Source organism: Bactrocera tryoni, chromosome 2 (assembly GCF_016617805.1).
Source record: "Bactrocera tryoni isolate S06 chromosome 2, CSIRO_BtryS06_freeze2, whole genome shotgun sequence".
Classification (NCBI taxonomy): Eukaryota; Metazoa; Arthropoda; class Insecta; order Diptera; family Tephritidae; genus Bactrocera; species Bactrocera tryoni.
Genome location: NC_052500.1, coordinates 81,786,577 through 81,799,742, shown reverse-complemented (window position 1 = coordinate 81,799,742; position 13,166 = coordinate 81,786,577). Strand labels below are relative to the sequence as shown.

Here is a 13,166-nt window from a genome sequence, read left to right as displayed (position 1 = left end):
GCTCCTTAGAAAGTTTTAATAATAAGGCTTTGGGTCTTGCATGAAAGCTTAAAGTAGCAAAACTAAAATGATTTTTTTAAATGTGTGCTACTACTTTGTTTAAAAGGTGATTTGAAAAAGCAGTGCACCTCGAGACACGCGAAAAATGAAAGCATCTACATTTCAAGTGAAAGCTACAGAGCACGAGCTGTACAGTTAAAACAAAAACTTTGCTATAAAAATGAGAGAATAAAACAGTTTATGTACTTGTTTATGAAATATTTAGACCGAAAACTGATACATACATATCATAAAGCTTCCATCTCTCTAAGTTATAAACTACCTTTTTATAGACTCCAAGCCTGATCGAATTATGTAGGTTAAAAAAATTTTTGAAAAAAATGTATTGAAATACCTGTACTCGTGCGGCAACAAATCAAAAATTCACAATTTTGTAAATAAATTTCATGCAGCGACACTTCGCTGTGCTTACAAACAAATTGAAGCGCTTATGCACCTATGTAAGTAATAACGGTCTACAACTTATGAATGAATGACTGCATGAATGAGCTGAAACGAATTCGGTCGGAAAAGACTGCAATTGAATGAAAATGCCACCAAAGTGCAGCACAAATGACAAAAGCATTACACGAAATTATTTATAAGCACACAAACGTAATACGTAAGCAAATGCTTAAGTGTACCGTAAGTGCGCTACACATGGAAAAAATGCAATTCAATTACTTCGGCAGCATTTTTCTGAATTGATGTGGGACATCAGTTACGCCGTTTCACAATTCCAGCCCTGCGCTTTTTCCTATTTTGGCTTGCAACACAACGCTCATAACCAAATACACATTTACATTACATAAATTACGTAATGATTACGCGCACCTAATCATAATCAAGTGTTATAAAGTGGCTTTGTCTGGGAGTCTTTTCATTTGCGCGCGCATTGATGGCAGTAACAAAAAAGGGAAATACCATAAATATGGCAACTAACGCGTCCTATTGTTGCTTTTATTTCAAACAATAAACGGTTTTTTTTCATAATTTTTTTAAGTACCGCTACTTAAGTAAATGCCATTTCAGTTTTATATAAGTAAATGCACTTGTGGCTGCAATCTAAGCACTAAATCACGTTTTTCGCTGCAAACAAAAGCAAAGTAACATATTTAAGAAGCTCAAGCGGTCAGCGCAGGAAGTTGAGGGTTGCGATTGGAAATATTTTCATTTTGCGGAAGCTTAAGCGATTTGCATTGTTTTCGGTTATTTCGTAATGTTTGTGGTTTGAAATTATATGTATGTAGTTTTGTCTGTGGATACTATTGAAATTTCTAAAATTTTACTCTCTCCCTCTTCTTATCTTCCAATAAATTATTTTTTATATTTTTTTCTTGCAATAAAATTCATATACGAGTATTTCATATTATACTATATATATTTTTGCAATAAATTTCGTGTATTTTTTTCTTATATTTCTTATATTTTTTTTTAACTAATCAACATTTCTTTTCATTTTAGGTAAGGACCAGCTGCCTTCTCCACATTTCATACCAATTAAGCTATTTTAAACGCTTTTGTGATTAATTGCTATTGACGTAGTCACAGTTTAAGATTTCGCGACTCAATCAACTAATATGGAAACTGGATAGCCACTTAATTTGGTAGCTTCAATCAGTCACCCATTCGTTTTGCTTGTACTATAGGTATGTATGTATTGAGATTTGCATAAAAATTAGCATGCAGCGAGAAATGGACATGAATATGCATAAAAATAAAAAATAAAAAATAATACAAAAGTGTATTACAATGCAAACACCGTTAGTTTATTAGGTGACCACTTTCGCAAATTATAAAATATTTTTAAAGAAATTTTGCTGGCAATAAAAATACAAATTTCGAAAATATTTTATTGCAGAAGACAATGGGTTAATGATTGCTTGCAAAATATCAGCAATTAATCCCACACTAATCCCTTTGATGAGCATTTACATATACATATTTTATAACATACATAAATACATACAAATAATACTTAGGTAAATAATTACGGAAAAACATGTGCACTTACGAAGTAAAACTGCAGTAAAACTCTATTTAACACTCTTTTAAAGAATGAAAGCTTATAAAAAGCCTCTGAAAAGCTTTCACCAAAAAGCATGGATTCGCTGTCTTACCCCTGAAAAGAAAAATAAGAAATCATGATTAATTTTTTTTAATCAAAATTTAAAAGTAATAAAATTAACATAAAAAAGTTTACCGATTTTGTTAGAAAATCTACCACTGAACTTAGAGCTTTCATTGTATTTTCTTCTTCACATGCCACTTAATGTAATAAGACATAAAAAAAGTTATAAAATGAGACCTTAAAGCACCAAAAACCATAAAGCTTTCACAACCAACATAGTAAAAGTCGGAGAAAAGAAGTTGTTTCAAAACGCATTAGTATTGTGCTGTTAAGTAGAAGAGACCGAAACGCGTAACGTTTTTTTCTAACTCCGAATCCTCCATTTTGGCTTCTTCCTTCTTTTCGGCGATATATGGCTTTAAAAGAGGTATAGGATAAAAAGCTTTCTGCTAGATATGAAAGCTTCCGTCACATTCTAAATCAGAAAATAACCTTCTAATAAGAAATTATACAAATATATATGTATCGGTATTATATTAAAAGGCTTCAGAGAAAGCTAATAGGAGTTTTTTTAAAACGCGTGCTGCTACGTATGAAAGTTTTCAATGCTTCATAAATCAGAATGAATTTTCGAAAAGAAATCATACGATACATATACGCTTGTGTGATATTAAGGTTCAGAAAAAGCATATAGAAATTTTTATAAAAAGCTTTCTGCTACATATGGAAGCTTTCGTCAGTCTCTAAATCAGAAAATGAAATTTCAAAAGAAATTTACGAAAGCGTATATGTATGATATTTAAAAGGTTCGAAAAAAAGCTTTCTACTACTTGTGACAGCCTACATAATTCTCTAAATCAGAAAATGAACTTACGATTAGAAAATAAACGAAATTAATATGAAATTACAAAGGTTCGAAAAAAAGCTTATGGGAGTTTTTATAAAAAGGTTTCTGCTACTTATGAAAATGTACATCACTCTCTAAATCAGAAAATAATCTTTCAGTAAGAAAGTATACAAAATCTCATATGTATTATATTTAAAAGCTTCAAAGAAAGCTTTTAGAGAGGTTTTTTTTAACGTTTTATGCTTCTTTTGAAAGTTGCCATCAGTCTTCAAATCAAAAGACTGACTTTCGGTAAGAAATTATACAAAAACACATACATCTACTATATTTAAAAGCTTCAGAAAAAGTTTTTATAAAGAGCTGGCTGCTACTTATGCAAGATTTTATCACTGAATGATCGGAAAATAAACTTTACTGGGTATCATTTAAGTGAAAGCTTTTTCATAAACGTTTAGTGAAAGCTCCATTTATAAGTCAATTTGATAAGTTGACAACCGACTTCAGATTTTTTTTGACGAAAAACGTTAATCATCTTTAACAACATTTACCGTGTTCTATTTGCATATAATATAACAATATTGTGTCTTATGCTACAAGAATACATTTCAAGTTCCTACACAAAATATACATGGCACTAACTGAAATGTTGCCTCACACAATTGTCAAGACAAGTGTAAATTTCACAGAAAAATTACCAATTTTACACTAGCCATAGGGACCTAATTTGAAAACAACTGGTGAGCTAAACGGTGGCAACAGGTAAAACCAATTTGAACCGACTGCAAATTTTTAGAGAAGATTTAAGATGCTTTGTATGTGTATGTATAGGAAAAACGGTAAACTATAATCCCACTGTTGCAAAACCACTTGTGTGGCGAAAATTCCCGAAAATTCGTTTTTGCAACGAATCACTGACAACAGGTAGTGGAAAGCAAGCAAATTGCTTTGAAAATGGGCGCGACCAGCAACAGCAAAGCCACTATTTATCCGTCCTTTGGGAAATGAGAGTACACGTGCTTGCTTGTAGGCATATAGTTTATGTAACGGCACAAATTTGACACTAAAGGGATTAAGGGTTACGCTTTTGTTTTAAAATACCAAACAGAAACGGCCATAGACTATAGCAAAAAGGGATGGGAGTAGGCGTAGAGAAGTAAGAGAAGAAGGGTTTGGTTATTTGGGCAATTGAGGGCGTGTCTGCAGCATGCAAGTCACTAGCGCATGGGAAATTTGCGACACTTGCTTGTAGAAAATTGAAAATGTGTTAAACAATAGCTACAAAAAAATACATAAATGACCAAAAATACTGCTCTCAGCTGATTTCCCGTCATTCTCAAACTTTATTTATTGTGTTAATTTAAATATCTTAATCTTGCTTTGTTTTCCTTTGAACGCCGCGCTTAAGTATCTATGTATATTTGCATACGTAGTTGTTGCTAGCTTTCAGCTCAATCCGCTGCAAATCATTCATTCCCACCACAACAAATCACCGCCATCTGCGAGCATCATCGAGCTTTGCGCAAGCGCGTGTGAATTTGTTAGCCTCATTGTCTTTTTATTGCTTTATTTTCCTACGAATTCAGTTTGGCTTAGATTGATAAATGTGCAGCTTTGATAGCACTAAGCAATCAAGCTCAAGCTTGAAGATTTATGTTGAGCCTACTTTTGGTGAGAATTCTGTTTAAATAAAAGGGAAATGATCTTGCACTTAATGTAGTTTGTTAAATTTTGTAAATTGTAAAAAATTTATATTGTCTTTGTGTGAGCTGTGATCATTAGCTTCCAATTTCTTATACTCAAAAGAAAAAAATTAAAGAATAAATAAATTTTCTTGCGCTGGAATATGCTATTGTATGCATTTTGCCAGAGTACTCATTAATAATGAGTCTTTATAAGCCAAAAAATGTTTGCTATAAGGAAAAAATAACAAAGCATTTGGCAAATTAAGAGTCTGTTACTTAACATTTTCTGTTGCTGCATGAAATTTCTGTTTGTAAAAAAATTCAAAAGCAGAATTAATTAAAATTCCGTGCGCAATTTCTGTTTTTGCCTATGATATTTCATTCAAAAAAGCAGATATAGATATAAGTCAAAAAATAGCATTAACATTTTTTATTTCTATGTGCAGTTTCTGCTTCTAATGTTACATTGAACAGCAGCAGAAACAGAACATAGTGCACCGTAACAGAAACCGAAAAACTTGCCAAACACTCTGACTCAAACTAAAACCGAAAATAGTACACAACACTCTGACACAAACTGAAGCTGAAAATAATACCAGAGTGTATGACATTAGTGGACTTAATTCTGTTTCTGTTCAATATAAGAAGAGCGCTTCATTAACAGTGCGTCGTAAATAAAATGTTATTTGATAATTTCAGTTACATGGTCTGGATAGATATGTTTAATTAAAAATAAATAAAAAGTGAATAGTATTATGTAATTAAGATTATTAAATTTCATAATGATGGAAAATTTTCGATTTTTTTTATTTGTTAAAAATTTTTTTTTTCCTGAATACCCTCCTACTTATTGAATATTATATTTTTATATATACAACATGTCTTCAGCCATCATACGTTTAGTTAAACAACAAACTTGCAAAAATCCAAAACTTTTTTAACTTGATTTTTTTTTTCTAAAAAGTATTTTAATTTTGTTTAGACACCTTGCAACACGGAAAATTTGTGATATGTTAATTGGCAGATTGTTGCCAATAATTAATGTGCCATGTTTGCGGAATTATTTACTGATTGAAAGCTGTCGGTATTTTAAGAAATGACATCAGCGACTGGAAAAACTTGAAAATATGGAAAAAATTTAGTGTTTTAATTTTAAAAGCAAACACATATTTTTTGTAGATAAGAAATCAGCAACTATGACTGCAAAAATTACTTAGTGAATACAAAATGACAATGTACGGTGTGAGATAGTGGCACAGAAAAGCAATTTGTAACAGAAATGGGTAACGGTGTTACGAAAAGAACAGAAAACAATTACCATAATTTCCGGAAAATGCAATTAAGGTGATTATTTTTAATGAAAAAATTTTGAAATAATGAATCGAAAACCATTTAAATTATTATAAAAAAACATATTTTCGAACATTTTCAATCAAACTCTTTCGCACTCATGCTCAAAATAAATTTTTTTAAGCAACTATTTGTTTTTAATGACAAAAATTTCAGAAAATTAAATAAAAATAACACAAAAAAACACAAATCATGAACAAAAAAAAATAATAAAATATAATTAATAAAAAATTAAAGATTAAAAAATTTAAAACTTTTATGTAAAAAAATTAAAAAAATTATCTTATGCTCAAACAACATTAAACAAATATATTTTTGAAAACTTTCAACCGAACTCTTGGTCAAAATATAATTCTGTAACACTTAAAATCAACAACACATTGAAATATATTATGGAAATAAGTTTAAAAAAAATTAAAAAATAAATTTTAATAAAAAAATTAAAAAATTTTAAAATAAAATAATTTAAAATATGTAATAAATTAAAAAAAACAATAATTTTAACCGAAACTCTTGCTCAAAATACATATATTTTATTCCATTTCCAATTTAAAAGAAGAATAAAAAAAAAATATTTTAAACAAATTAAAAATTTCAAAAAAATTAAAATTTCAAAAATTATGTTATGCTCAAAACAAACATATTTCAACCGAACTCTTGGTAAAAAATATAATATGTTATCTTCTATTAACGTCTTTAATACTACATAAATAATCAAAAACACAATGAAATATATTATGAAAATAAATTTAAATGACAAAAATTTTAAAAATAAAAAACTAAACTAACCAAGGAAACAATCAAAACTTCAAAAAAATAGAAAGAAAATTAAAAAAAAATAAAAATATTTAATTAAAAAAATTTGCAACTGAAACTCTTGCTCATAATAACAGATTAAAAAATAATGAAAATTAGTTTTGATGAAAAAAATTTAAAACAAATAAAAAAACTACGCAAACAGAAAATGTAAAAATAAAGGTTTGTAAAAACAATAATTAAAACATAATTTTAAGAAAACATTTAATTAAAAACAAAAATAAAAATATTTAATTAAAAAAATAAAAATATTTAATAAAAAATTTAAACAAATAAAATACAAGGCAAGCAAAATTTAAAAATAATTTAAAAAATTAAAAAAAAATTAATTAAAAAATCTAGAAAAATTAAAATTATAGAAGGAAAATTAAGAAAATAAATATTGTTAATATTTAATTTAAAATTAAAATTTTCTAAAATAAATTTAAAAAAAATGAAAATTTTCAACCGAAACTCTTACTCAAAATACGTTTCATCATCTTCTGTTATCGTCGTTAACATAATATAATCTACGGCACGTTGTTGTTGGGGTTTAAATATTTCAAGTTTTCATTTTCAAACACGCAAATGTTCGAATTTGCACAAAAAATGTATGTATGTATATTTTTTTAGCACATAAATATTTATTTTATGCACTTGTGTGTTCAATTTATGAACTGTAAAGTGCAATTAAAAGAAATCTCGAAAAGTCAAGCATGCTATTATTTATGAAAATCGCAGCAACAGAAGAGCAAATTAAAAATAGCTACAATTGCACGCACTGGCTTGAGTGCAGCAACTACAACAGCAACAAAAGCAATATACGTAGCAATAATGGCCTCATCAATTGGCCATTCACATTAAACACATTTGCTTTAGTTGCATGTATGCGGCAAGTTGGCAAGATTTTTGATAATTATACGCAATTATGTAGCGGCGAAGAGCTGGTGCGCCACATGCTACATGCCAGTTAACGGTAATGCATATTTTAATATAATATATTGTGACTTTAGTGGTATAATATTGATATGGGTAATGAATTTCATTAATTTCAAATAAAAAATCAAGAAAAAATCAAAATTTCAATTGAGTTTCCAAATTAATGCTAGAAAAATGTTGCCTTTGCTTTCGGTCTTTTAATTACAACCCAATCTTACTTTCAACCCCAGCTCCCTCAAAAACTTCCGTTACAACATGCCAATAAAAAATCAAATCAGCGGCATTGCTAACTCATTAGTCACCCGCCGAATCACAACAAAGTATGAAAAATGTATACCTTCAAGGTCGCCCTTACAAGCAATTACAAGTTCACCGAGAAATCGTGCTGTCCGCGGAGTCATTAAAATTCCTACACCCCAGCGAACAAACATATTTCCGTTGGGAGGAGGTCGCAAAGCAAACGAACGCATACCGGTGCTCCTTATCTCGCCGTCTTCCACGCGCTATCAGTTACATGTTAACGCTTAACGGTGAACGGTGATTGTTTGTGATAGCAAAGCAATTACAATTATAACAACAAGCATGTTCCAACCGCAGCAGGGTGTAGAGAATTGCAACACACCGATCGCACAGAATTGAGGTATCGGCAATCAATCAATAGAATAACTGTGTTCGAGCAGCCGAAAAACAAATGTTTGTGTAAATTGTTGTGGCAGGTGGCGGTGGCGCTGCTTCAAATCGAAATTAACCACAATATTGAACTTCTTACAACACTAATTGTCGTTTGTTATGCATTTGAAGGTTACTGCCAGTTCTTAGCCGCTTTTATTGAGCGTCTAATAATTTTTATCGGTTTTTTAATTGTTTGCTTTTAATAAATATTTCAATGCCAATGGAAATTTGTTGCGCTTCATAAAGCCGCTGCAACAAAATTGTTCGTTGTTTGCAAGAAAAGTAGCGTAGGTTGCTCAATATGAATTTTTTTATTATGATAAGGCTATGCATTTGTGAGAAACTTTTTTTATTTTTTTATTTTTTGGAAATCATAATATTAGTTTTAATAAAAAAATTGGCAACAAAAATTATAACTTCTTCCAGTAGGTATCTACTATGGGACACCTCAAACAAAAATTCTGTATAGGAATAGTTCTCGAAGGACGAAAGTTCGTTTCTTAAGTCCTTTGTGCGCCAAGTTCATCACAGTCATTACCTCAAGTTCTGCTATCAACTAATTTTTTTGTCACTGTTCTATTTTAGATACGCTAAAATTACTTATTTCTATTTTAAAAAAATTGGTATGCGCAATAGAGTTGCCAACTAGTATTTTAGAATTGACGAAATTTTAACAGTTTCAACTAAGGAGAAAGATGTCCTCAGAAGCCACGTAATACAGCGTTTTCAATGTGTCATACCTAAAGATAGATTTGAAAAATTTACATTGTATGGCAACCCTAATTAAAATTTTTATAATACCAAAAATCACATCAAAAATAATATATAGAAATATTTAGAAGGAATTTGGCAGCATTTTGATTAATATACAAAATTTTTTATATGTCAGAGTTGTCATATCTACAGTAATATATGCACTATTTTTTAGGGTAGATTTTAAGAAATAAAAAAATAGTTACATTTTCAAACAGCATTTATTTGAAGTTGATATTTTTTATTCGCTAGAGTTGCCATATCCGCTGTAATCTACGCATTATATATTTTAGTATAGATTTTTTGGATATAGAAAGAGAATTAGTATACTTTTCACTTACAAACGGTATGTTTTACAGCTAGTGATATATTTTATGTGCCAGAGTTGCCATATCTACAGTGATATACATACATATGTACTGATTTTTTAGGGTAGATTTTTAATATAATAAATATAGATAATAAATATAGAAAAATATTTGTTACATTTTTAAAGAGCATTTTTTTGAAATTTTTGCTAGAGTTGCCATATCTGCTTTTTTTATACATTGAAATTTTTTAAGGCATATTTTGGGGGCAAAGAAATATGTAGTTTCACTTGCAAACTATTTTTTGTAGCAACAGTTATTTTTTATGTACCAGAGTTGCCACATCTCTTGCAACATATGCATTAAATTTTTTAGGACTGACTTTTTTGATATAGAGATATCTAGTTTACTTGCAAACAATATTTTTTTATCAAACGATAATAATAATTTTTTATTTTTTTTTTGCTTTTGAAACTGAAACTAATTCCACATATAAACCAATATAAAATTCAACTAATTAAAAAATCTAAACAAAAATTTTGTTGATAAGGTTGCCACATAATTTTTAACATTTTTTTTTTTTGCTTTTCAAACTTATAAAACTAGCAAACTTGACAGATAAACCAATATAAAATTAAACTAATTTAAAAATTTTAAATTTTCAAAAGCTTAAAGCAGAATTATCATAATTTATAGAGAACTAGCTTTCACTGCAACAATTTAAATGATTTTTTCAAATTAGTATATCTATAAATAACATAGCGGAAACCAACAAACAATCCGAGAATTTCAAGCGCAGACTATTTTTAAACCAAATAAAAGCGAAATCGCCTTTAAGAAATACAGAAAAAACTAATAAACAACAAATAAAAAGAAACCCAAATAAATCAACACTTCCTGTGCTTAATTTCATTATAATAATTCTACAGTTAACCAAAAAACATTTGTACATACAAGGCACTCATGCAAATCAAATGCTGTAATTGCGCATGCGGGGCGTTTTTAATATACAGATATGTATGTATATGTATGTACATATGTATATGAATATACGCTTGTTTGTGTGCGACGAATTTCCGATTGCGCTTAAGAACGCCTAATTGGGACCTTATTGTGTTTGTGGGTCAAACAGCAGCTGAAATCGAAATTTCCTACGCCAATTATGAAGCGCGGCTTAGAAACTTAGAAGCGCAGGAGGGCTACAACAGCACGCATAGCAAAGCAAAAAATTGTTTTAAACGGTTTTGAGTGTTGTGTAGCTAATGAAAGTTTAATGCTTTAAAATTGGTTGATTTTTTTTCTATCTGTTGATTTGAAAAATTGCTGGTTCTTATTTTTGATTTTTATAAGAAAAATTTTTTACTTGTGATGAAAAAAAATTTTAGAAGAAGATATTTGTTCCCGAAATTTCTGCACTGATTTGTGCTCATATAAATGAAACAATTTTCGAAAAAATTTTTAGATCGGACTACTATGTATAGCAAGTGGCTGTCATACAAACTGAACGCTTAAAATAAAGTGTTTGTATGAAAAACTTTTTTATTTAAATAAGTATCTTAATAAGATTTTACACAAGTTATTTTTCAAGGTAGTACTATATTCTCTGAAGAAGTTAGTCAGATCAGATTACTATAGCATATAGCTGTCATACAAACTGAACGATCAAAATGAAGTTCATGTATGGAAAGCTTGTTCATTTCACGAGATATTTTCAAGAAATTTGGTGTGGATTATTGCTTGAGCCAAGAGTGCAATCTGCGGAGAAATTGTTGAGGTCGAGAAACTAAAGCATATAGCTGTCATACAAACTGTTCAATGAAAGTCATTGTAAGGAATGTTTTGTATACGTGAAAGTTATTGTAGTTACTGTTATTAATTTGAGTGTTTAATATGCTGCTACGTAGCGCTTAAGAACTAGCTAGTAATTAAAATATCAAGCAGGAAAGCTTCCGTTGTCTGACTACTTTCATTAATATTTTTTTTGACATTTCACAAACAAGAATCAACTTCAGTTGCTTACGCACTTCTTTCCGCATTATTAGCATAACTTAATATATTATGTACATAAAGTATCAATACACACAATAACAGCACAACAACAACAAAAATATGTTTCTATTTCAATAAACGAAGCGCTTGTGCCACTTTTTCCAGCAGCAAGTGGAGCATGGAGGAAATATATTCAATAAACTGCCAAGCTCAGCACTTTTACTTTACATTTATGTTTATAACAGATCGATGTAACTCTACATACATTTGTAGACATATTTACATACGAACTGTATACGAACTAATGTGCATGCTTGCGTGCGAGTGAAGTGGAACGTGCACGAGTCGCAATCGTCGTTATATTTCTCGCTTACAATTTCTATTGATTCGATATTTTATTTGAATTTCTTGAACTATTTCATGTTTTATTAAAGTATAAGTATTATTAACTGCATGTATACATACACATATGTATATACACAATTAAATAATATGACAACCGAAGCGACACGTACACGTGATTATCTGCATACTTACATACTTACGCGTACATAACTGTTGAATATTTCACAGCATGGCATCCACTATTGTGCGTCTGTGCATTTGTGACAGTTTGACGCTTGCCACAATTGCTTCATATACACAATAGTAAATTGTACGTTATGCGATTGCATATCTTTGTTGGCACTCATACATCATAAATTGCATAATAGACGCATGATTGGATGCATGGCTGCATATACTATAAATACATATCTGTACTCTTATATGTATATCAAGTACTATATATTTAAATATATACATGTGATTGCAAAAAAAATCCATAAACTTCAGCGCAGCATATCAATTACCAAATCCAGTCGATACTTGCACATTTGAAGCACTGCAATTGCATATTTGTGGTAAATTTTGCATAAGCGCATTGCATGTGGTGATAATTGCTATCAATGCATAGGAAATGAATACTTGAATGCCATGCAAACTTGTAATTGCTGTGGTTTTATAAATATCTTGTTTGTTTGGCAGCATAATTTATAGTTACATGAACTATTATGTACAATTTCATAGCTTAACAAAGAAAGTTAGCATGATTTTTTTGTGTTAAGATGAGTTGGCAACCCTAAACATTAAAATTTTATGTACTTACACTATAAACTCAAATATAATAATATTTTTTGTGTTGCCTAATGTAAAAATATGTTTTGGTTAAAAATGAAATTGGCAACCCTTTTCAAAAAGTTTTCATAATATAGACCATTTTCAAGAAATTTATAAAATATTTAAGTTTTTATTACAATCTGACATATATCAGGAACAATATTTTAGCAGGGTTGCCAACTTTTCTTATTTATTTTAATTTGGAAATGTTTTATATACATATATTCGAAAATAAAACTTGGCAACCCTGCTAAAAAATATTCATAATATATCATATAGAAGGTTTCTGAAAATATAAAAGGTTATATTTATTAGCTAATTTAACAGGGTTACCAAGTTTTATTTTAATATCTATACTATGAAAATAATGTTAGCTGCGTTGCCAATTTTTTTATATTTATAAATGCATATTTCAGAAAGGTTGTTTATATTTCAAAATAAAAGTTGGTAACCCTGTTAAAAATGATTGCATCAAACCAAAACTCTATTAGAATTGCAAACGCGTAGTACACTCATTTTTTTCCAAAAAAAACGCTAATCTTAATTTCACTACTTTTGAACCA

At 29.4% G+C, this 13,166-nt stretch overlaps 1 protein-coding gene across 1 annotated transcript in view; it reads left to right on the top strand.

The window, feature by feature from the left end:
- LOC120768267 (serine-rich adhesin for platelets-like) overlaps positions 1 to 13,166 on the top strand; it is a 99,801-nt gene that overhangs the window by 72,981 nt on the left and 13,654 nt on the right. The window lies entirely within an intron of this gene.